The sequence below is a fragment of the Phyllostomus hastatus genome, unplaced genomic scaffold (genome assembly GCF_019186645.2).
Source record: "Phyllostomus hastatus isolate PE091 unplaced genomic scaffold, TTU_PhHast_1.1 phas_contig_150, whole genome shotgun sequence".
Taxonomy (NCBI): Eukaryota; Metazoa; Chordata; class Mammalia; order Chiroptera; family Phyllostomidae; genus Phyllostomus; species Phyllostomus hastatus.
In genome coordinates this window covers 25,877,640-25,903,003 of record NW_025333611.1, presented here as the reverse complement: position 1 = coordinate 25,903,003, position 25,364 = coordinate 25,877,640, and the positions used below count along the sequence as shown (strand labels likewise).

General features: G+C 51.5%; 1 protein-coding gene across 4 annotated transcripts in view; it reads right to left on the bottom strand.

The window, feature by feature from the left end:
* FGF1 (fibroblast growth factor 1) overlaps positions 1–25,055 on the bottom strand; it is a 92,383-nt gene extending 67,328 nt beyond the window's left edge. Inside the window, exons 1-2 of one of the 4 annotated variants that reach the window (XM_045826740.1) lie at positions 24,925–25,028; positions 15,426–15,580 (exon numbers count right to left, since the gene is read on the bottom strand). The gene's annotated coding sequence lies outside the window, so the exon portion shown is untranslated. Of the gene's footprint in view, positions 1–15,425; positions 15,694–24,631; positions 24,749–24,924 lie in introns of those variants that run through there. The other 3 variants (XM_045826742.1, XM_045826744.1, XM_045826735.1) reach the window with 3 other exon arrangements.
* Positions 25,056–25,364: the final 309 nt, after the last annotated feature.

Genomic DNA, 25,364 nt, shown 5'->3' with positions numbered 1-25,364 from the left:
ATGCAATGAAGCAACTCCAGGAAAGCACGCAGCGTGGCACCTGGCTTGCATACAGCGTCGGAGAGTTTCAGCTCTTATTTTTGTTGTTATGCTCATTCAGGACAAACAAGAAAGGCTCCCTGTCCTTGAGGAAGTGTGACCAGCAAAATGTAAATGAGACAGACTGTCATAGGTACTCTGGTAAGTGGAGGTGACAAAGGCGGGGGAGGAAGGGGTCCAGCAGGGTTCGGTGGACGCCATGGCAGCTCAGCCACAGGACACACAGGCTGTACGCTTGTGGACATGGAGTAAAGGGAGGCTTGAGCCAAGGCCCGGGCGTGGGCAGGTGCGGTCTTCACCCAGCATTCGTGGCTGGTGCTGCTGGGCAGGGGCCGTGTGCGTGCTGCTTTGGAGTCTGACCACGAAGGGCCTGGAAAGGTGCCTTTTACCTGCAAGCAGTGGGGACTCAGTGAAGATTTTTTTTCTCAGTGAGAAAGGAATTTGGAAGCAGCTGCTGGTGATGTAGGGAAATCGTGGTTTGGGGTGGGGCGAGGGGGAGGACACAGGAGCAGAGGCCGAGGGGCACAGTGCTCTGCGTCTCTGTCTCTGAAAAAGTCGCTCAGCTTCAAGTCCTGGCCTAATGTCATCTTTACTGGCTGGCAGGCTGGCCTGGGCCAGGGGCCACTGCCTCCTTCACACCGTTGTATCCCGGCACTGTCCCTGGTGCTCAGTGAGGAGCTGTCAAACTGAAATTGACACAGGATCCTAACCCGGAGAAGGAGAGTAGAAGAGGGGGGATGGGGCGAAATCCCCTGGGGAGGAGAGCGAAGAGGGCTTGGCAAATGGTGTGGGTGTGCTCTGTGAAAGAGTAACCAGAGGAAACTTGGGGCGTGCTTGGGGAAGACAGAGGGGTGGACGGAGAGGCCATTCACTGAGAGAACAGGCATAACCAGGAGAAGCCCATTCAGCAGAGCACAGGCTGAGCTCACGAGGGAGCACGCTGCGTCTCAGGTGAGGGTCACCGGCCGACACACAGCTGAGGGCCGGGCAGGCAGCAAAACAGGGCTTTGGAGAGCCGCCAGAGTTGGGGGCTGATGCAGGAGAGTCAGGCCGGATGTGGGAGAGTCAGAGCAGTGAGAAGAGGTGAGGTCCTCAAGGGAGAACATCTGGGAGCCTGGAGAGCAAGGCGAACAGAGGCAGTCACCCTGGGGGACACCCCCATTCCCAGAGGTCCCCAGTGCAGCCAGTTGTCTCAGAGGAGAAGCGGCAGGAAACTCGGGTCCCAAAGGTGCAGGACTGGCATTCATGGGGAAGATCTGCACCAACACTTATCAGTTATCAGAGAACTCGCTTGCTTCCTGCTGGGATCCTGGATGTTAAGGCCCAAGCTCTCAGCAGAGCACCTCAGTGACCCCAAATCTGGTCTGAAGAGCCTGGCCTTCCCCTCTCGGCCCCCCGGAGCACTCCCTCTCCCTGGTGCACCCCCAGTACTTCCAGGCCTTCGAGAGCGGGCTCAGGCCGTCCCCTCAGCCTGGAACACCCTCCCTTCCAATTTCTGCTAATGAAACTCCTCTTATCCTTCAAGGCCTGTACCAAATGCTACCTCCACTGGAAAGCCTTCCCTGATCTCTCCAGTGAGAAGGGTCCTTCCTTCCTTTGAGCACTCACAGTGCAGTGCTTTACCTAGCAATCATTTCATTCCTCCTAAGGTTCCACTGAGCTGTGGGCTTGTCTCTCCCCTCCACAGCTTGTGACAACACGAGAGCAGAGCACACGTTTTATCTTTGAATCCCCCTGGCTTGATCTCTTACACACAGAAGGCACTACTCAACACGAGCAAAGCATATGAAGAAAGAAATGCCTAAAAGCAGTAGATGTGGGCGGTTCTATCACTTCCAGTGATTTCTTTGGAAGTTCTGGGGAGGCCTTACGGTTCTATGACTTCAGGGTTTTCCCCTGTAATTAATATCTTGGCCCAGCATTGGGCTGCCTTACAACCAGATGTGTTATCTGTGATTTCTAGAGCCATGTTGACACACTATCACACGGGTACTGAGATTTTTCTGAACATTTTCCGTAGTTGGACAGAATGGGACAACCTGCCCGGGCCGTGGGAAGTGCTTCATCACGTGGGCTCCCCATGATGGCGGCTCAGAGAAACCCCCACACTCTTCCACTAGGGTCGTAAACATAGTTCAAGAGCCATGAATTAAGAGGAAAAAGTTTGCCAACACTCAACTTACAAACTCAAAAAGCATCTGTTCACTGAATCACCAACATCTTTTCCTGACCCTCTGAACAGGCTCTGACAGTATTTAGATTAAATAAGTATCCTGATTTATTTCTCAATACTTGCTGTTTGTAAGGAAAACATGTATGCAAGAAAGGTAGTCAACATGGTTCAAACGGCACCTACTATGTGCTAGTAGTGAATCTGTGTTAACGCACAGGGTATGATGCACAAGTCAGATTGGTTCCTTTTGTGGTGTCTGCTTCTGGGACTCCGTATTTCCTATTTTGTTATAATAAGCTGAGAGCAGTTTAGAACCAATATAGACAGTCCTTTTTTTTTTTTTTTTGCCTGCCTTGTTTTTATTTTAAGATAGACAGTTATACAACACAGCTGGCTACATGGAAAGAAAGGCTACATTTCTTGTGCAGCTGTGAACAACAGAATTTAAATATAGCATCTCTACTCTAACCAACCTGGCTCTTGGCAGGAAAGAAAGACTTAATTGTTTTTTAACACTTTAGACTTCAACACACTTGCACAAAGGAGATACAGCCAGAGGGTCTGTTGAGTGATTTTTTAACTCATTTTCCTTGGGTCCCACAGTGTAGGTCAGGAGGGAGTTTTTTCCCAAAGCCCTGAACCTGTGTGGAGAGTCTTCCCTCACCTTCATAATAATAGTAGCCACCGAGCATTTGCCAAGTGTTTGCTCCGTGCTGGGCAGATGGTGGCAGAGCCGTACCTCTGAGGTGCATGCCCTTCACACGAGGGGAGACTGAGGCTCAGAAAAGTGAACTCGCCTGCGGTCACGCAGCTGCTAGGGGCAAGACCGTTGTGTAACTTCGGGACTCATATTTCAGCCACAACCGGGATCTTTCTTAACTTCCTTCCACTGTGGCGGAATTGCACCAAAAATACACTTGAAAGGTAAGAAATGGCAAGTTTGGGGGGAAATGGGAAGGATTCTAAATGACATCTCCTGAGCTTGAAGTGATTCTAAAGGACAGATGCAAGAAACATGCTGATTGGCCTACCCAGAAGGGCCCTAAAAATAAGTGTTTTTCTGCTCTCCGCATTTCAGTATTCAGTATAACGCTCTTTGCCCCTGGCGGCGGTGCAGCTCTGCAGAAATGATTCGTGGAAGGGTGTTCAGTGCAGCATTACTAATAACAGTGACCACACACCAAATTTCCAACAACAGAGGACATTTTAAATACATCATAGCGGAATGTGCTGCCACCATTAAAACTCCTGTTTTAGAATAATGGAGACTGCCCATGATATACTGCTAAGCGAGAAAGTGAGTTCAAGTCTATAAATACAGTGCAACCCCTTTTTTTAAATATACAGACATATGTGTAGACAGGTGGACAGATAGACAGATGTAAACACAAGAAAAAAGACTGGAAAGGCATCAATATTATCAACATTTGCACAATGATTATTTCTGGACAATGGATAAGTTTTTATCTTCTTAAAATGTCTTAAGTTTTATTTTCGGTTGTTACATTCCCTATAATGAAATACTGCTTAATTATATAAAAACAATTTTTAAGTGATGCATGCTCATTCACTCAACAATGTCATTAAACAAGTAGTTTTGGAGTCTCCACTATAAGTATGGCGTATTCAAAACATTAAAAAACTAAAACCAAAAAAGAAAACAAATGTACTCAAGTCCCTGCACTGCTAACATTTTGGACGAGTTCCTTCTGGTCTTTCTCTGCGCGGTTTTAAACACACAGCCGTGATGCGGGCAGATGGTGGAGCCCCCCAGCCTCGCAGCCCCGGCGCTGCCACTGTCACCCCCTCTCAGCCTCAGCTCCATCACCCACAGAAAGGGTTTGGAGTGGCACCTACCCATCAGCTCTTTGGAGGATGAAATGGGTTACTTGAAGTAAGGAGCCTCAGAGCATGCAACAAATAATGGCTATTATTGGTATTACTCTGTGTAGAATGGCTACATGGCTGTACTACTTCGTTTTCTATCTCTTTTCCCCCAAAGAGTAATAACACAATTGTATTTCTCGTGGAGAGCAGGGGCCACGCATGGTTCAGGTCATCCAGGCACATAAAGTCACCTTTGGGTTTGCATGTAGCGAGAACACTCAGTTACAGCCATTGGGCCCCAGGTCCCCACCGGGTAGGAAAGGACAGAGAGCGCTGCCACGGTTCGAAGAGAGACTGGAATATTTATACACCTTTCAGAAAATCTTAGGAGCCATTTTTGGACAAAATCTTACTTAATTGTGTTTGGAAACCTAATAAGCATGGCTAGTTACAGGCAATGGCATATCCGAACTCTACGGCTCATAGGGGTTCTGCCCTGTCCACACGCATGGGAGAGAGTCTGTGAGCTCCAGGAGCGGGCGAAGTCCTGCACGAGCCAGCGCCTTTCTGGCTGTGGCACTGATGCTCTCCCGCCTCAGCCCCTCCTCCCCCCTCCCCCCTCCAGGGCCTCCTCACTGGCGTCTCTGCCTTCCTCCTGCCCCGATTAGAGTCAGTTCTCCACTCGAGGCCAAAGGAAGGTCTTCAAATGTCAGTCACTGCACGTCTCCTCCGGATTCTAGTCCCCCTGTGGCTTTTCACTGCACTCAGAATAAAGCCCACACTCTGCAAGATTCCAGGGCTCTGCATGGCCTGCTCTTTGCACTTTTCCACCCTCATCTTGACCCTTCCTCCCTTGTTCATGCTGCTCAAGGTATCCTTCTGTCGGACTCCAGCGTGTACAAGCTCTTGTCCACTTCTGGACCTTATCACACATTCTTCCCTCCACAGAGACAGTTTTCACCCCACTTCTTCACGCGCAGGGTGCTCCCCATTCTCCTGGTCTGCACTTCTGTGTCCTCGTAGAGAAGCTTTCTCTCCCTACCTCATTTCTAACAGCTTCTCTAGTTCCGGTGCCTTGTCTGTTTCCTTTATAGAATAGATCTTGTCACAATTTCTACTGATTTTTTTTCTTTCTTCGTTGGCTTACTTTGTGTGGGCGTGTGTGTGTGTGTGTGTGTGCGCGCGAGAGAGAGAGTTTTGTCTGTCCCCACTCCACTGTCCCCATTAGAATATAAGCTCCTCAAGGGCAGGGGCCATATCCATCCCTTTGCTTTTGTATTCTCAGGGCAGGACCCCTCAAGGAGAAGGTGCCTGATAAATGTGGAAGGAAGGAAATCTCTGAAAAAGGGGGCTACTTTTCCAGGCAGCCCCGTTTCCCGTGAATGTGGGCAGTGTCCTGCTCAGCCCTAGCATTACCATGCAAGTTTAAAAATAACCCCCTGGCTGGAGCGAGAAGCCTTTGAAGAGGATGGGGGAGAGATAATGAGAAACATGAGTGGCCAGCGCAGGCCCAGCAGGATGTGGGACTGGCCAGGAAGGGCAGGGAACCTGACTCGGGGAAAACACTGACTTTGGAGCTACAATAGTCTGACGAGTGTCGGATGTGTTTAGGGTTTTTTTTAAATGAGATGTTCTTTGCAATTCCTAAAACAGGGGCCCCCCCACCCACATCTGACGATCACGCCATCGGAAGAAGAGGGGAAATGTCGGGAGGTAACATAGAGGCGATGAGGCTGCTTTGGCTCAGCCTGCCCCTGACCTTCCCCAGAGCCCACCCCAGCGTGGGATCCAAACCTCCCACTTCAGTAGGAGCCCAGCCAGACATCCCAAGGTGCAGCCGCCCTCCAAAGTTGGCTCGATGCTAGGGCAGTGCAAGGCGGGGAGGGTCAGGTCAATGGATCACTAGAAACAACTCGGACATTGTCTTGGAAACGCTCTCTCCCCACTTGCACGGTCTGCACTTGGACCCACCCAGAACCAGCTGCATATTCAACCCTCAGGCCTCAGTGGGAAGTGGGGAGGTGTCTGGGGAGGGTCAGAGTAGGTCAGGAAGGGGTCCACCTGCTTGATGGGAGACCATCAATCTTCGGACCTTAGTAAGAGGTCTGATGACCTAGGAGAGCCTCAGGCTGACAATCCATTTTCTGAACCTGGCCCTGGTGGTGCACGGGGGGAGGGGGGTACGTGGAGCTGAGTGTGGGGCTGCCAGCATCCCCTCCTCCAGCTTGCGACCTGGATCCCGTCCCACGCAGCTCTCCCTGCTGCTCCAGAAGCCCGGGGATGTGCTCATGGTCACCTGGTGCAAGGGAAGAGTCACAAACCTCTGGAGCAGCGGTCACCACGGGGTGTTTCCCATATCCACAGCTGTGGGATGGGCAGGAGGGCCCCAAGGAAGGGGAGGAAATATGAAGTATCAGGAGAGAGACCGCAGAAGTCTTCACAGCAGCCTTAATGAAACTCCAATGCCACCCTCCGGAGAGGAGCTCCCACGGAGGAGGAGACCAAAGCAGGGGAGGCCCCGGTCCTTACCCAAGGTCACCCAAGCAAAGAGGGCAGATCGCTGGTCGCCTGAAGGCCAACCGGCCTGCGGTTTACAGCCAGCCGGCTGCAGGCCATCCCTGTCCTCCCTGCAGTCCGCTTTCAAAGGATTGAAACTCAAAGCCCAGGGCCAGGGGCCCTGGGGCAGAATTTTCAGGAAGCCCTTGCCCTGAAGAGCTGCACCCACTGAGGGGTGGGAATCCCCAGGCGCTTTGTGAACCCAGCAAAGGAGCCTGAACTTCACTGTTCACTCGCTGGTTGGAAACGCCCGCAGTTTAAAGCCGCTGCGCCGGGGGCTCGCATCTGCTCAGCGCCAGAACCCTTTTAGGGGCTTTTGAGTCCTCGGTTAGTTCTAGGTTCCTGACGAGAGGGTTTTAAGCGCCGAAAAAGCACAGGCTGAAAACTGTCCCCCCAAATAAAAAACACTGACGGGAACCACAGGGCAGCCGGTGACCTTCCTGTCACAGGACCCTATTTCTTTTTAGTTCAAATACATTCTTATGGAGGCTTCCAAAAAGACTGTAGCCAGACTTGTCAGTAGGAATCATGACTAATGCTTTATTGAGCCAATATTATGTGCTGTGCATTGTGCACTAAAAAATCTGGGAGCTTTACATGTCTCACCTCGCTAAATTCTTAACCCAACCCTATGGGACAGCACTGTCTAATGCTGATGATATAGCATAATATGACACTTACATGCATTATAGACTTCGCCTGTATAAACTCACACGTTCCTGTCAGCAGCCCGAAGGACACAGGGGCCGCATCGACCCTGTTTCACGGAAGCAGGGGGATCGTGCAGCAAGCCCGGGGCTGTGGAGCTGCCGGGCGTCAGAGCAAGAATTCAAACCCAGTCTGACCCCAGAGTCCGTGCGCCCCGCCATGGCTGCCTGGCCGCCGCACACCACACGCTGTCACTCTGAAACAGTGACAGGGTAAGGAGAGACGGGTCAGGAGCGGAACTGTCAGGAGAATTCTCAGTCTCCCCTATCAGCTGTCTTTCCAAGGAACTTAGGCTGCTGCTTCCAGAGCCCCGGGCAAAGACATCCAGGACCGACCTGGCAACCGAGTGGAGGTTTACTCCTTGGGAAGAAACTATTCTGCAGCACACCTGCATCTCCATTATCACTTCAAATATCCCATTATCACCTCAAACACCCCCCACAAGATGGAGGCTTTAAAGAGGAAGGTTTGGTTCCTCGACACACCACCCTACCACTAGGGGCCAGGAGACCTGGGCGACTCCATCAGGGGCATGCTGTCTGGGGGCTGCGGACTTGCTGTGTGAACTCCAGGGAGTGGTTCTGGAACATTTGTTCTCAGCTTTCCCCCAGTTGCCATCTCTCAGTTCTAAGGAAGGTTCTGAGGAAGGACTGGAAGAGCCTCGTTTTCTAGAAGCTCTGTGTCCTCAGAGGTGCCAGCACAGCACGTTGCACGCAGTGGTTGACCAATGCCGGCCTCCTCTGCCATCCCGCCAACTGATGGTGGGGTGGGGGGCCAAGGGCACAGGCCTCCCTCTGGCGGCGAGGGCCCTGCTGGGTGCCTCACCTTGCTTGTTTGCCTTTGATGCCCATCAGCCACACTTTGGAGAAGAGAGGTGACTTTCAGGAAGCAAGTTGCTCATCTCAGCACGAATAAAGACTTTCCCAGGCTCCCCAAGGGAGTTCTCTGAAGAGATGAGAGCAGCAGACATGTAGCGGGGTCCTAGGGACTGTGAGGGGCCTGCCCACTGGAGTCAGGGCCAGAGGCCCTTGAAGGAAACTTGTCAGCACGGCTTTCAGATGTCACGGGCCTCTTTCTGGAGCTCTGAGGAGCAGCAGAGGGTGGGAGGTCCCACCACTGTCCTTGGCCTTGGCTTTGCCCCTCCTGAGACTGGATGATCCACTCATGCACTCTGTGCACCAGTATTTCTGGAGCACCTGCCCCGTGGCCCCGCTCTGTCCTAGGCACTGGGAACACAGTAGGGCACAGGGCAGACAGGGCCTTGCCCTCATGAGGCTCACATCCAAGTGGAGAGAAGGGTGATGGCAGGTTTTTAAAGCACTGACAAGAGAACTGCAGTCGGGACGGATGCCAGAAACACAGGTGAGCTCGGAAGTAACCAGAAGGAAAGAAAAGCCTCCCTGAGGAGCTGAGAGAGACTCGGCCTGAAGAATGAAAGAGCTGGGGGAAAGCGACCAGCCGATGGAACAGGCATGGCAAAGTCCGAGGGCAGGAAAGGGTGTGGGCAGCAGAGGAGCAGAGAAGAGGTGGGGTGGCTGGAGTGAGTGGGGAGGTGTGACGCGGCCGGGGTCAGGACCGCTTCCCAGCAGGCCTTGGGCGGCTGCGCTGCTGCCCTCCTGCAAGTCTTTTCTCCGGAGTGTGCTCCACTTGCCCCAAGAACTCGTTCACCCTTGCTTAGCCCAATCCAGTCCCTCTGCTCAGAGAAACAGGAAGGGGATTCCTTTCGTGGAAGTCAGGGCACATTTGCAAAGGCATTCTGTTTTCCCCGGGACTCACCCGTGGGTCTCCCCGGCATCGAAGGGAAGTCTCCTGGGGTGGACATGGTGTGTGTGCCTGGCAGTGGAGGCACCAGGGAGAGCCGTGGACCCCAGGGTAGAGCCCCCCTCCCCCGCCCCACAGCCGGCACCCAGCCTCAGGCCTCCTTGCTGAATCTTGTGTATAATTATGAATAAATTAAAATTTCCTCTCCCCCTTTCAGCACTGTTGGCCCCCTTTCCCACCTGTCTCCACCCACGTTCACCCCTGGTGTCCTCGAGGGGTCCGCCTGGGCCTCCTGCCCTCACCTTGTTCTCCTCGACAACTTGACTCTGTTACTCCTGACATCCCTGCCGAGTAATTAGCCTCCCGCATGCACACACCCGCTCCTGCAGCTTCAGCCAAAGTACCTCAGGCAGAGGGGAGGTTCTGTTCACAGGGCCTCTCCCAAAGGAGGGGCTGCGGGGTCAACACCAGTCTGAGCCTGGCCTGGTGCCACGCTTGCTGATTGGCCTCGCTGACAGGAGAGAACTGGCCCTCTTCTTAGACCCTTCCCCATGTGGCCACGACAAACACTTAGAGCATGCTTGATGGAGGGGAGACCATGGCCAGAACACTACTGGGGAAGTGGCCTAGCGCTTCACTCCCAGAAACCAGTGCAGCCCACCGCAGGGCTGTGAGCTCAGGAAGCCTGGTGTCTTGCTTCAGGACTGGCCCGTTGCTGGCTGGCATCTCTATGCCAACATAACCTTTGCTGAAGTGTGAGTTTGCCCTGTGTCGCTTGGCTTCCTTCTCTGGCTTTGTATGGCTCTGAGCTTAAGAACCTAAATAATCAACATAGCTGCCATGGTCTGGCCCTCCCCTGCCCCTAGGGCTCTGACTACCCCCCGCCCCCTGCCCCCCACCCATACACACATGCCTGTCTTCCTTGGTGGTGCCACACTTCCTCACACCATGTGGCCTTTGCACACGCTCTTTCCTCCATGAAACACTCTGCCTTCACCCTGACACCTTCCAGATCTCAACCCAAGCGGCCGCTCCTCACCAGAGCTTTGCCAGGGCCCCTGTCTGGGTCCAGCACTCCACACGTGCTTTTATGGCACCGCTCAGGAGAGTTACTGCATGACTGGTGTGGGCATCCCTGTTGAGACTCTAATTTTTGTGACGGTCAAGGCTAACAGCTCCAGGCTCTGTTGCAGCCCAGAGTTCAGCACACTCCCTGGTACACTGGAGGTGCCCCGCAATAGAGCAGAATGAGCCCAAAGTGGTCACGAATGGCCCACAAGTGTCCCAGACCCGACTCTCTCTCCTTTGCCTCCTCCTGCCTCCCTTTTCCTTTACTTGCCTTTCCCTCCTCCTTCTTCATCCTTCTATTTATTCCTTCTCTCTTCCTAGGCCTTGGGTCTGCCTGTGGCTCCCAAGAACACTGTTTAAGCCAAAGGAAAAGTACTCAGAGTTAAAAAAAAAGTTGTCACAACTTGGCATAATGCATTGGCTCCCAACTTGATCACCCCAAAGTCAGGGCCTAGAGGAGGAACCCAGGAACCTGGTTTCTGCTGCAGTACTTTGCCAGGGCTGCCATAACGTGGGCCCTGACTGGTGGCTCCAACAGCAGAAATTTGTTGCCTCACAGTGTGGAGGCCAGAAGTCCAACATCAGGTATCGGCAGGGCTGGTTCCTTCTGAGGACCATGAGGGGAGGACCTGTTCCAGACCTGAGCCTGGGCCTGTGGACCTATCACATCCTCTTCCCTCTGTCTCTGTCTCTGTGTGTCCCGATTTCCCCTTTTCATAAGGACACACGTCACCCTGGAGTAGGGCCCGCCCCAATGACCGCATTTAAACCTGATCACCTCTGTAAAGCGCTAACTCCGAATAAAATCACATTCTGAAGTACCAGGGCATAGGGCTGCAGCATATGAATTGCAGGGGGACACCATTCAGCCCGTGACACCCACCTTCCACCTGCCCGTTGCCCCGACCGTTTTAGCCTTCTTGAGAGAAGAGCAGGGAGGCACTGGGCACATCCTCTCCTGGTTGGGCAAGTCAGGACTGTGAGCTAGAGAAACACCCAAGAGTGAAAAGAAGGGTCGAATGGACAAAGAGCTAAAACCCCTGTCATGGACCGGTCTAGAGGTCACGTGTCTGCACTGTGTGATCTGCCAGTGAGTCCTGAGTTCACGACCCAGCCCCACCACTTACTAGCAGTGGGGCCTTTTTCCTTGCATGTAAAATGCGGACGACAACAGCACCCGAGTCACAGGACAGCAGTGACGACTGAATGAGAGAACAGTGTGAGCGAAGGGCTCAGTGCAGTGCCAGGAGCGTAGTCCCTCAGCACACAGTGGGTGTGCTGGCACTGTTATTATCACAGGTAGAGGTCTCGTCCCAGAAAAACAGTAGTTCAGGGTAAAGGTGATGACAAAGAAGAGGCTAACTGCTGTTGATTCAGGCCACATGACTCCGTGTTCCCATTAACAGGAACAACGACAAGGGAATGGAGTAAATGTCAGACCTGGGTGTCTGCAATGGTGGCCCGTGGACCAAAGCATCAGAATCACTTGGGCCCTGCTCAGGAAAAGCAGGACCCTGGGTCCCTCAGGAGCCCGGCTAAATCAGGACTTCTGTGAGTAGGACTCAGACACCTAATTTTTTAACAAGCTCCCATGTGATTCTTATGCACATTAAAGTTTGAAAACCCCCAGACCAGACCAGATCTCTGGAGGGGCAGAGAGGACTCTTATTCATTAGTAGCCCCCACACCCCCACAGCCCTGGTGCAAGGTGGGCACACCTTCCTTGGGTGAAGTCAGAGAGGTGGTCTTGAGCAACGATGCATAAAACAAATTTCCGCACATCGCATTTTAAATGCTCTATTTCAGGGATCACGCTGACAAGTCGAGTCACACGTCACTGCAAACGTCAGCGTGGCCGGACACTACCTTCTGGGTTGTCCGTTTCTCCTCTCTCCACAACTGCAGTCACCCAGTCTTGGCCTCAGGCTTAGCTCCAGATGCCCTCTGACCTTGGGCCGGAGGGGCGTAAGGAGCCCTGGTCCAGCACCGTCTGTGCCTCTGTCTCTCTGTCTCTGCTGTCAGGCACTATCACTGCCTGGCTCGGGAAGACCTGAGGCTTACCTTGTCCCCATGCCTGCCTTCATGTCTTGTTCCTGGTCCTCCAGGTAGAGATTCTGCCCATGAGCCAAGCTAGGGTCTCATAGCAGAGCTTTAAAATCCTGGCCTACTTTCTAGATCTTCAAATACCACCTTTTGTGGAATTCCTGTGACCAAACTCCACCTCCTGTCAAGATACCTCCAGTGATCCCCCCAAAACACCGATGGCGTACTGATTGGGAACACAGCCTGGTGTGGAGCTTGGCTCTGACACTTGGTGACTGTGTGGCCTCAGGCAAATGGTCCAGCCCCCAAATCTCAAGTCCTACAGCTATAACACCCCCCATTTCCCAGGGCTGTTGAGAGAATTTGGCGAGGTCATACATGTCAAGCCGAGCCTGGGGCTCAAAAACACTAGTGACCAGCATGGAAACTCTTCTGTTTCTGGATGTTTGGAAACACAAGCAAAACTCCACACAAAGCAAAGGCACCTCCACGCTGCCCAAAATGTGGCACTAGTGGTCCCTCAGTAGTGTTACTTTGGACTTCGCAACATGCCGACTTCTGGGCAGCTTTTTCAGAACTTGCCTTTCAACAATGATAGTAGTAAATAATATTAGCAAATACTCACATAGAATTCCCTATAAACCAGGCACTGCGCTAAGAGTATTACACATTTGATACTCTCAACAACACGGTTGGTACTTTATTAGCCCATTTTACGGATAAGGAAACTGAGGCACAAGGTACCAGAACTAGTAAGTGGCAGAGTCTGATTTTGACCTCTGGGAGCCTGGCTGCAGAATCTATGCTCTCAGCCACTATGTTATGTTGCCTTTCTTAAATACTGAAATTTAGGAATCAAAATGATTACTATTCCTGCTCCCCCCCTTCTCTCCCTGCAGGCCATCGGGCCAGTGCTTGTCCTTGCTCCTGTGTCTTGGATGCCTTTACTTCCCACCTGAGTTGGACATTCTGCCAGTCCAGGCTTATTCTCTGTTACCTGGCTCCCTAGGTAAGTCCCTTCCCTTCTCTATGGTTGAGTGGCTGGATCCTGCCACATCTTAAAATGGGATGCCATGTCAGAACTCAGTAAACATTTGTTGATTGGCAGATACTTCCTTAAGGAAAAATACTTATTCACATACAATTTGTGCATCATGGATATGCATTGGATTTACCTAAACCAGGGCATGTCTGTGGCACAAATGACTGCATATTATTTTTCTAGCGTCTCACACCAAGGAGAATCGCATTAGCCAGTCAGGTCTATTAGATGAGGTGGAAGGGGTGTGCCCTCCACTCTGCAGGATCCCTTGTCCTGGAAGCTGGCAAATGATCCAGCCCCCGACACCTCCGTGATCCCTAATAGTTTATTCAGGGTCCACAGAATGCATGTCAGCAACACGGACATGCACACACTCTGTCCTGGGGTCAGGCGTCTGCCCCCTTGTCAGGTGTGGAAGGAGCACATGGATGTCTATCCCCCGCTGTCACTGAAAATAGGGTCACCGTGGCTGGTGTTACTGAAAAGTCAAACTGCTTAGTCCACTAAATTCTGCTTCCTTTCTGTGAGCCAGGCAAACCACATAGGTGTAAGTGCACGTCACATTTGGGAGGGAGTTTGCAAGAAACTCGGTGTTTTCTCCCTTCATTTTTTGTGTTTTAACTTTGCCTCTGACTAAGTACTTCACTTGCAAACCCAGGTAACCCAGGTACTCCTGCTAAGAAGGGCAGGCTCCATGGAAGAAGGTCACCCTGCGTCCACCAGCTGCCCCCAGCGGCACATTTGGTGATCAGGCCTTCAGATACACAGTCTCAAAAGGGGACTTTCCTCTGAAGCCCTCAACGACCAACACAAAGAAAACCAAGGAAAAGGGAATTCGTGACTGTGAATCACAGTCTGAGCCAAAATCCATGCTCATTGGCACAGATGGCCCCAGTAAACAGCTGGCTGGCCCTTTGCTAGACACCACTCTGCAGAGCCTGGCCCACACCTTCAAGCCTTTGCCAGCCTTGGGCTGGCTCATCCCCACGCAGAGCCCGGCCTGAGCGCTGCCTGGGTGCTCGCATCCTCCCACTGGTGTTTGCAAAGCTAAATCATAAACAATCGAATCCCTGCAGCGAAGGGAGGGAAAGTGCCAGTTACTGAAGCAGAAAGCAGAGCAGAGGGATGGGGGTGGGGGTGGGTTTAAGCGGCTAGAGAAATCACGGTGTTTGCATTGTGCCGAGGCAGAGAGGGAGCTCATGGACTTGAGAGGTGAGATAAGGTGGGTGCCTGCCCTCTTGGGTCTCTGAAAAATGGGTACCTGATTAAATGCCTGGAATTCCCACCCCAGCACCCAGAGTTCTGAATTTTCCAAGCGCTCCTGTCTGGAAGCCTTGCATACTTTTGTCATATAATAGAGAGGTGGGCGTGGCCTGGCCCAAGGGCCAGAGAATGCGCCCACTGGCGTGGCTGCTCCTGCTCCTTCGCTGCCCGTGTCTATCTGGAAGGGCAACCAAACAGGGACGTGTTTTTCAAAGAAGGTCAGAAGGTCAGGTAAGAAGTAATCCAGGTGACCACGGGGTGACCAGAATGCCACCCCATCAAAACACATGCAGATAAGCCTGCCTTGCAGGCCAACTTTTTAATATCAAATGTTGGTTAAAATCTAAGGCGCCCACCCAGTGGACCAGCTCTCCAACGCAGCTGAATTTCCAGGTTCCCCAGGAGGGTGAGTGTGACCCAGCAGGAGAATGCCGGCTACTCACTAAAGCCACAGCCTTCAGCTTCTGCCAACCGCAGGGGCCGTGTCCAGCACTTAAAGTAAATGAGAACATTCTGCCCCCTCCAGGCCCCATCAGCCTGGTGTGAGCGGGAAGGGGGGGGGGGGGTTGGCGGGGGGAGTGAAGACAATGGGGCAGCCTGGTGCAGGCTCATTTTTTACAGCCCCTGAACTCCAAGTGCTGCGTCTACGTGCCTGTGCCACCCGCGGGCCCTCCCCCAGAGCCGCCTGCCCCACGGTTCTGACCCGGCCGGAGGTGAGCTTCTGGGTGCTCTCTTGCAGGAATGCCCTTTGCAGGGGAATCTGCTTGAAACATCTTACTGCCTTAACTGTTTCCTTTTTTCTTCCCTCTCCACGGAGCCTTATACTTGCACTTGGACAGACTTGCGCGCGCAAACACACACACACACACACACACACACACACACACACCCTCAGATCTGGATACAACCTGCTCTTGTTCCCCAGAACAGAAACCTGATTCTTACCTTAGAGCTTGCAGGCTGAGGGCCGTGCCTGTCTCCCTCGGAGGGGAAGGGAATGCGCTTGGCGTCCTCTGCTGTGTTTGTCACTGTCACCGCGCTGCAGTGCTTCCCTGGCAGCCCCGAGCCAGCTCCCGCCCTCTCTGTCAGTGACTGACGCTCTGTGTGGGGAGAGGGAACGGGCCGTGGCATGCACACCAGGTTGCTGGTCTGTCTCAAGCCTGCCAGTCCACTGAGCTGTGTGGGAGGTAGGGAGGCAGCCGGGGGGCCTGAGGACGTCAGCCTCTAGGTCTCTCCCTGGCCTGTTTGTCAGCACAGGGGACCTGCCTCTAGACAACCACCCACAGAAGCGTGCACAGAGCCCTAGGTGCCCCCACTCTGGACAGCTGGCAGCAGCGGGCCAGGGACACAGAGCTGTCGGCCAGCCGGGAAGGGAGGCTGAGACAGCAGACAGCGGCAGCAGCTATCCCGGGTGTTATTTTAGCGTGGTTTGTCTCAGGGCAAACGGCTGAACCGAATGGACTACTGGCCCGTCTGAGCAGAATCCTGTTTATTTTGAGGCCTCAGTTGCCAGGGAAACAGCAGGTCATGGCTCAGAGTCGCTTCTCTGGAATCAGAAAACTGCTGCATTAAAAGGAGTCCTTTTCTGTTCTGTCGTCTGGCATCCCTGCTCAGGGTGTCGGTGTCCGTGTGTGGCAGTGTGAGTGTGTTTGTCTGTCTGTGCCAATCACAGAGCCAAACCTCACAGATGGTGTTTTGCAAAGCCACTGGAGGCCATGCCATCGGGTTAGGACTAGGAGGGGCTGTGGAGAGACAGTTCCTCCCCAGGGGTCAGGCCTGTCCCTGCTGCACTAGGCGGATCCTCAGGTGAGCCCAGCTTCCGGGGTGGGGCTTCTTCAGAGGACCACACTCGTCTTCTTTAAGCCACTGGCCAGGAACAGGGCAAGAAAGGTTGGAAACTACCTGTGCAAATCAATCTTTGGCTAGTAGGCGGGGGGTGCAGACGGACTGAAAGGATACAGATCAGGAGGTGTCTTTGGAGAGACCAAATGGAAACATGATTAATAGTTTCGATGAAGAGCCCCCTCCTTGTTCATTATGCAGGCATTTGAGCCTGGGCGGTGTGAGTGTGAGAGTGTGTGTGTGCACGCACGCAGGCCTGCCCACTTGGTGAATCAGGTAGAGAGGCACAGGCCGACCTGTCGGAACTAGAAATGTGCTCTCTGGTCTCTCCCTCCTCTGGGAAGCTGGAGGTAGAAGTCTGTCCTGCACACTCAGCAGGGAGCCCTGCAGGTGCCTCTGTGGGATGAGCCTCAGAGAAGCTGTCTCCTGTCTCGGAGACCTCCCACCCTGAAGTCCAAGACTGGGGAAGCAGCAGCTCTCCTAAAAGGGACTTGAAGGTCCAGAAAAAGTTTGTTTCTCCAAATTTCATTAACTGGAACCTCCATGAACGGCCCCTCCCACATAGTCAGGTACTGACCATTTGCTGTAAAAAATAATAAGCTTCCTGAGTGTCTACACAATTCCCAAGGGCCTTCTGAATGATATGAAGATGACAGTATTTCAACAGTGGTCTTCTCGACATAGGAGTGTTATTATGCTGCACTGGTGTGCACGTTAACTCTTCAACTGTGTGGAATGACAGATCTTAAAGTTAGGGAGCACCCTAAAGGTCTGAGGACAGAGATGCGGTTCAGTCTCACCCAGGTGCACCCCTAGTTAAAGTCTTTGCTGCGATGGAAACTGTGTCTCCCTGCCTCAGGGTGACACTCTCGAACATGCCCACTCACATCGGTGGCCATTTCTGGGCAGCTCAGCTCTCAGGACTTCCAGTGTGCCCCCTCCTCACGGAGGTGGAGGCGCTCTGACCGCATCACCCCTGCAGGCTGGCAGGCTGGCAGTGACAATCAAGTGTGCGACAGCGCGTGAGGTTGCCTTGGAAACAGGCAATGCAAGTGTTGGTCCCTGTCATAGTTTTATTTCTGTTACATCCAGTTGTGAAATGCTGTTAAAAGCAAACTCTGCAGCTTCTAGGCAAATTGTAACCCCCAGCTACTGATAGAAGTGAATTTCTTTACGGCACAGTAGGTGTTCGGAAATGTTACTGTCCAAATGCTGGGAAATAACGACTCCTCAGTTCCTGAAAGGACTGCAAGATAATCCCCCTCCGTGTTGAGATTTCTTAAAAGTTCGCTCTAATATCCCTCAGGTTCCATATTTATTTCAGCTTCTATGTCATGTATCTAGATTTATCTGTGAAGTAATATACATTCAGATGTTTTCAGTCATGAAGTATGTTAATGCTTTTTGGCATCGCTGTTACTGAGTGCGGGAAGGGCCTTGGAGGTTACCTAGTTGAAAAGTCTGGCCTCAGAATAGCTCCAGCTCCAGGCCAGGAAACTGCGCTGAAATAATGGCTGTGGAAGCCACATATTCAGCGTCCACAGTACGCTCCATCCTATGCAGAGTAAGTCACAGAAACTCTATCTCCTCTCAAAGTTCCTAGACCACTTTTAATGACATTTCTGCCGTGATTAAAACCTTGAATGTGAGCCAACTAGCACTGCAGGGAGTGGGTCTGAGAAAGGAAGAAAATGACAGATTCCAGGGGACCAAAGGGTCCTGTTAGCAGCCCCGTGGGCTTATCCTCAGAGGTGTGGCCTTGGCCCGAGTCACCACCTCTAAAATTCGGTGCTGCTGCCAGAGATGAGATGTTTCCTCCCGGGCCCTGAGAGACTGACTCACTCCCAAGCACCTCCACCGTTGCTACCACAAAAAGTGGCTCTACTCCTCTTACAAGAGCTTTCAAAGGCAGTAAAGGTAGAAGGTGGCATTTCCATGATTTTACTTATCTGTGCTCGGTGCCTTGAAAATCAAGACAGAAGTCTATCCCTTTTTAACTGCACCAACAAGAAAAGAGTCCGAACATGATAGAATCAGCAGGGCTCAAAGTGTCCCCAGTAAATACATTCTCTTTCTCCCCGGGTATAACATATAAGCCCTGGCTTCTCGTCCTTGAATCTTAAGACTGACATTCAGTATTTGCTTTAAAAATTTCCCTTTGCTCATCCTGTTTACATAAATGATACAGTTATGTATAATGCACACCAGACACACTGAATTTTTTTTTATCCTAATCTCATTTGACCTTGATCGGACACAACAAATCCTGATCAGCTGACAGGAGAAACCAGATGCTGTATGCCAGCTCTCTCCCTCCAGCAAAGGATTTCCTTCTGTTTATGCCCAATCATGCAATTAGACGAAGAGCAGGCTGGGCTCATGGTGCGCCAGCGGCCACGATGATGAAGGGGAGCGATTTGACAAACAGGGCGAAGGGAAATGCAGCAGACATCCACGGGAAATTGTATTAGTTGCCTGAGGAGACCTCAGAGCCACAAATACCACCAGTGTGCGGGACAGAAACGGGGGCCAGCAGTTTTCCAGTGAGAAGGTGCCTCACCCTGTCCCCTCTATCACCCGAGAGCAGGAGCTCGCCCCGCTCTGTCAGCCTGGCTCTTCATGGACTTCAGGGGAGGGCACTGGGAAAGGGTCGGACCTGTGGGTGGGGAGCTTCCCCTCTCTGATACTGGTCATTTGTCACTTATCCTGTCACTTCTTCTCTCTCAATTTTTCAATTTTCTAAAACATGTTTTATCTTTAAATAAAGGTAATGCTGTGTGCACATCATAAAAATGTGCAATTCATGGAAAGGTACAAAATGACCCTCACTAACTCCCTCTTCCCCAAAGATAACCACTATTAATTTTTTTCCTGGATCTTTCAGGGGGAAAAAAGCCTTTATACTCCTGAATGGGTGTGTGCTTCAAAACAATGTATTATGCACAATGGCCCGCATTGCTGTGTGCTTTTCACTTGATAATAGATCTTTGTACATTGTTCCAGTCCATCCAAGCACCAATATCCCTTGCTTGTATTATTGCAGTATCCCCCTGGCTGCCCTCCATGCTTCTGCCTTTACCCCCCACCGTTCACTCCAGAGGGATCCTGCTAAAAGGTAAACAGATCACATCCCAATTTGCTCAAAACTGCCCAGTGCCTTTCCCTTGCACTAGGAACAGAAGCTAAGCTCGCTACCACCACCTGCCTCTCCAAGCCCATCGCCTACTCACCCCTTGCTCACTGTGCTCCTCGTACAAGCCAAGCATGGTCCTACCTCGGGGCCTTTGTACTTGCTCTTCCCTCTGTCTACAGTGCATGCACTTATTTTCTGCCCTTTAATTCTTTGCATGGCTGGCTCTTGCTACCATTCTGGTCTCATTTAGACCATCTCCTCCCTGACAACCTGTTCTAAATCAGCCCCTCATCACTATCCTGCACACAGATCTTTTTCTTTGTAGATCCTAATACTATCTGAAAATCACTGTAATCAATGACATGTTTTCTGCCTCCCCCGACCACACACACTGGAATGTCAACTCCATGAAGAGACAGGGATTTTATCCGTCTTTTCGCCATTGTGTTAATATTTCTAGTACCCACACCAGCGCTTCTCAAACGTGAATGTGCATCAGAACCACCTGGATGGTTCATCAAACCATAATTTAAGTGTGGCTGCTGCACCCCCACCATAGAGTATCTCATTTGGTAGGCGGGGCTGCAGGTGAGTGTGCCAGCAGGTCCCCGGTGCAGCCAGGGCTCGGGCCCAGGGGCCATGCTTTCGAAGCCGCCGGTCTGGACCCTGCCTGGCCCACGCTGCGTGCTGCACAGGCACATTGTCACACGACTGCGTGAGTCTGCACACAGGACCTGCCTCCCTCTTTGTGGTAGCAGTTTTGTTTCCATTTTTGTACTTATTTTTGCTTACAGCACTGAGCCTCCTCAATTCTTTGTGGTAGGAGAACCCCGTTTTTATAGCTCCATCGATTTATCAGCAGATGATAAAAACCCCACAGTTTTACAGGTCCATAGGGAGCCAGTGAGAGTCAGTAAAATGTCAAAGTGAAGGGTGGTATGACCCTCACTTGACCTATGACAGAGAGAGTTCCCCAGAGGTCATCACTCAGGCCTCCCCTGCAACCGTGTGACAAGGGTCCCGCAGGTACGGATTCTATGTCAGTGCATCAGAATGTACACAGCATGTCTACCTGGACCCCAGGTTATGAAATGTGGAGAGCCCAGTGGCTTTCTGTGAGTCACAGAAAACCCCTTGAGAATCTGACAAGATTTATAACCCTATTCCCTGTGTATAAGTGCACTCTCTCTCTCTCTCTCTCTCTCTCTCTCTCTCACACACACACACACACAAATGCATACACATTTTTTATATTTAACTTCAGGACGTTATAAGATATCCCCAAGTCCATTTTAATCCCAAATTAAAAAATCGTGATCTAATCAATGGCAAAATAAAAACAAAAACCCCAACCCCCAGTTTGTTGCTTAAAGTCCAGAGAAATTGGAGTTTCAAATACAGTAAGGCAAACCTTAGAGGAAAACATTGCAGAAAAGCGTTAGAGGAAATCATTTGTTAATCAGACTTATATAATCTTAGAATGGGGAACGCCTTTGGAAGCGTGATTGGAAACCCAGAAATGAAAATAGAATCATGAGATTGATCCCATAAAAGTTTAAATGATCTGTACAAAGAAGATGGAAAAAACTCCTCCCAGTTGACACTATGGAGAAATCTATGGGCCCTATCTTGTCCATCCATATTTTTTCCACGTGAAGTGTCTGCATGGTGCGCAGCCAACTCACTGAGTCAAGATATAAGCTCATCACAGCATACAGGGTGAGACCACACCTTTCCTCAAAGCCCTGTCACTGGGTTAATTCTTTCATTAGCCATGGTTTGGGTTTGCTAACAATTTTATTGAAATATAATCCCTATACCATGCAGTTCACCCATTAAAACTATACAACTGAGTGGTTTTAGCATATCCACGAAGTGGTACAACCCTTACCATTATCTAACTTCAGAAGATTTTTGTCGTCCCCCAAAGAAACCACACACACATTAGCAGTCGCTCCTCATTCCTCCCCTGCAGCCAGACCCAGGCAACCGTTAATCCACTTGCTGTCTCTACGATGTGTCTGTTCTGGCCACTTCGTGTGAATGGGATCGCACGGTATGGGCCTCTTTCCCTCAAAAGCACAATGTCTTTGAGTTGCATGTCTGTTGCATCAGGTGTCAGAATTTCGTTCCTTTTTGTCACTGAGTAATATTTTGTTGCAGGATATGCCACATTTTATTCATCTACTCGTTGGTTTACGGACATCTGGCACGTGTCCTCTGGTGGCTATCAAGGACAATGCTGCTGTGGACATTCGGGTACGTGTGTTCGTGTGGACATGCCTTCCTTTCTTGTGGGTCTAGCAGTGGTTTTCCTCTTAAAGATTTACCCAAGGAATTTTACTTAGCCCAATTCTTTTGGTTTTAGTTCTTTGAATGTATAACCTCATGGAGAAGCAAGAAGCTTGGATCCTAAAGACCTCGGAGCTCCTCCATCCCTGGGGGAGGGGGATGGCGGGGGTGGGGGGACCTTCTCTGCTCCTGTGTGGTCTGGGGTGTGACTCAGGCTCTCGGAGCCTCAGTGGCAAGAACACCAGTGCTCACTCACTGGGGTATTGGGAGGATTCCTGATGCAAATCAGGTAGAATCTGTGCTGGAGAAGATGCTCACGCAAATGAATAGTTTCCTTGTGTCACAGAAACCAGACACCCTCAGGCCAAGGGCTCCCCCACCACTCTCCCCTCATTTAATCAGAAAGAACCCCGCTCTCTACAGAGCCCCCAAGGCACCTCCTGTTGTACAGTCACTGTGCTCCTGACCTTCTCATTGGCTCTGGGGTAGGGGCGTGACCCCTCACCATTGGGTACAGTCCAGTAAGGACCCCCTTGTAGAGACTGTGGGAGCACAGTTGGCAGAAGAGGGGTCCAACATATCTGAGCTTCCTCCTGTTTCCTGACCAGATCACCTGTGCCTCTGGCTCTTTACAATCGGGCCGCAGGAAGGTGCACTGAGAAGCAGGTAGATGATGAATTTCACAGGAAATGAGATGGCAGGCAGTCTTAGGCTCTAACTCCCGCATCATCACTTACTAGCTGTGTGGTCTAGGACAAGTCAGTTCTCTCAGACTCAGTTTTCCCATCCATTAAATGGGAGTAATAGCAGTAATTGCCCCATAGGGTCATTGTTAGGATTATCTGACACAGTGCCTTTAGGGGCTCCAGCATACATTCAGAGTTCAATCAGTGTTTGCTATAGTTATTATATTACTTTTTAAATCAAAATTAAGGACCTCGAGGAATCTAGCCATCCTCTCTAAGCTGTTTACTGAGGCTCTTTTTTTTTATTGCTCAATTAATTGGAAGCACTTAGTTGGGCACCCACTATGTGTTTCATAGCATAGAGATGGCTGGGGATGAAATTTAATTTCCCCCCAGAAATGTACAATTCAGACCAGGAGAGGAACTAAGATACGTGAAGTTCTTCACTCACATGTACACGGATATACTGAGAGTCAGTGCCACCCCGGGATCAGGGTGGGAGACAGCAGTAAGGGCTGGACAGGCCAGATGAGGCCTCAGAGGGGCGGCAGCACCAAGGCTCGCCCTCAAAAGGCAAGAGGGGGTCACATCAGCAGAGCCGAGGGCTACAGCAGTGGGGGAGGGGAGACCTGTGTGAGCACAGGGTGTCACGTGGGTCTGGACACAGTGGTGAGTCTGGGGACTGAGCCAGAGTCCATCCTTCTGGTGTCTCTCCCTTGTCAAGGCTCTCTGGAAATGACACGCCACGGGTCTTTGAGCCGCCTGTTCTAATAATCATCCTCACTATGCAACCTCTGTCACTGACAAATCTGTGTGGACTGCGAGAGGGAAAGGAGGAGGGGTTCTGTGGGAGTAGCTGTCACTTGCTCTAGACCATCGTGCACAGCAGCCCAGAGTGGCAGCATTGGCCACCCCGCACCCAGACCCCTTCTCCTGGGCCTGGCACCTTGATCATCTTTGGGGACCAGCCCTTCATTGCCTTCAGTCCTTGAGGTTTTCTGATGGTGATGACCACAGCCCCAGGGAGGGATGGGCACAGTACCCACACTGATTCCATGAAATGTGGCCTGAGGCTGCAGCTGGAACTGTTGCAGGGTGGCTGTGCCAGTAGATGTCAGCCTGGACTCGGCTGCCAGCCACCTGCCACCACGATAGATAAGTCTTCCTGGGGGTAGAACACAGGGCAGTGAGGCAAAGAAATGGGGAAAGACAAAGCGTCAAGATGCCGTTGTCTGTGCAGCTGGACCTGACCATATCAAAGCCCTGGATGTTCTAGCTCCATGAGGGAGAAGGTTTCCTTCTTGTTTTGCCTGTGTCCCTACAAACTGGGTTTCAGTCCATTGTTACTAAAAGAATCCTGATTTATTCAAGTAGTTGCCTTGTTCCCACCAGCATTTTGTTGGCTTATCCTTAGCATAGATATCTGTAGCCCACAGCCGAGGGGCGGTGTGTGTCAAGGAATACTAGCATGCGTGTGCAAGCAATGGAGACCTCAGTGCACATCCCTAAACAGGCACAGGTGAGTGTGTGTCTGAGAGTGCAGAGATGTTAGGAGGGGAAACCAAGACTCTGAAAAAGATGTTTCTCTTCTTTGTGCCTTGACTCTACTTGCAGAGCAATTCTCCCCTGACCCTTCCTTGATTTTGTTCCTCATGTTCTCAGCCAAAGCAAGGGGTTCTCAATCTGTTAAGTACATTCTGCAGGGCTCTAAGAAGCCAGGAAGAGATAGGGAAGGGGCTGAGAGGACAGGAAGCTGTGTATATCCCGTTTCTGTTTTCTCCCTTTTGCCCAATTACCAAGAATCAGCTGGCATCCTTTTATTTCCTACTTCATGCAGGGCTTTTAAAAACTGAGCATTAACTCTACTGTAATGGGATTTGTCTAACGATTTCCTGTGAAACCTCTTCTTGGATCTCAGCAGAGATAATTCACTTGATAGGAATCGCTTCCTGCCTCCCTGCTAAGAACTAGACCTACTCCATTCTTTCTGGGAGCAAATGGGCCTCCGAACGAGAGAAGGGAGGACAGGAAAATTCACACTAGCATCCATCACACAGACTCAGGCCTGCTGCAGAGTCTCAGATCAAGGAGAAGAGGGGGAGGAAGGGGGCCAGGAGAGCATTCACCCTGCACGCAAGCCTGAAGCCAGGCAGAGGTCCACAGCAGTCTGAGCCCCTTGGAGAAGCGGTTGTACTCACCTCGCTGCTTTGGCTCTGTGGCTCTTTCTTTCTGGGGCCACAGCAGCTGCAACAGTCTGCAGCGTCCACGCTGCCCTACCAGGACCACTGCAGGCAGGCAGCCACGGGAGGAAGGGAGTTCCCCTTCTCCATCAGAAGGCGTGTCCTTCAACAAAGGGAAAATTCCCCCCCACACACACACACACCCCGGAGTCGAGGCTGTTAGATCCTCTGGTCCTCCCCCTCCCTCATGTGAATGAAGCTCAAAGGAGCCCCAAGAGAAGGGCTGAGTGCCAACCACACGCCCCACCCACCTGATACAGGTTGTTTCCCTCGCCTTGGAGCCTGGGGAGGAGGCAGCAGAGGGGTCGTGAGGCCAGCCTCTTGCGGCGCCTCTCCACCCGGCTGATGCTGCTGTACCCACGGGAAGCCCAAGGAAAAGCACTTGGTGTTTATTTCTCCCCCTCCCATGTGATCTTATTTTTGGACCGGACACGAAAGCTATTCACAGGGCTGGACAGCTGCCAGGTGAAAGGACAGTTCTCTCTCCAAGTTGTCCCCACGCCTCCTGAACTAGTCCCTGTTACCTTTCCGCATGCGAGGCGGAAGGGCAGAGGTCTTGCTCCGAGCCTTACTTTTCATGTATCCAAGCAATTAGTCCAAATTACTAACTTCATTTCATCTTTAGTTCATGCCCATGTTTTGAGGTGTCTCAGAGGATAAATGGAATGAACAAAGTCATTGCTCTGATGTC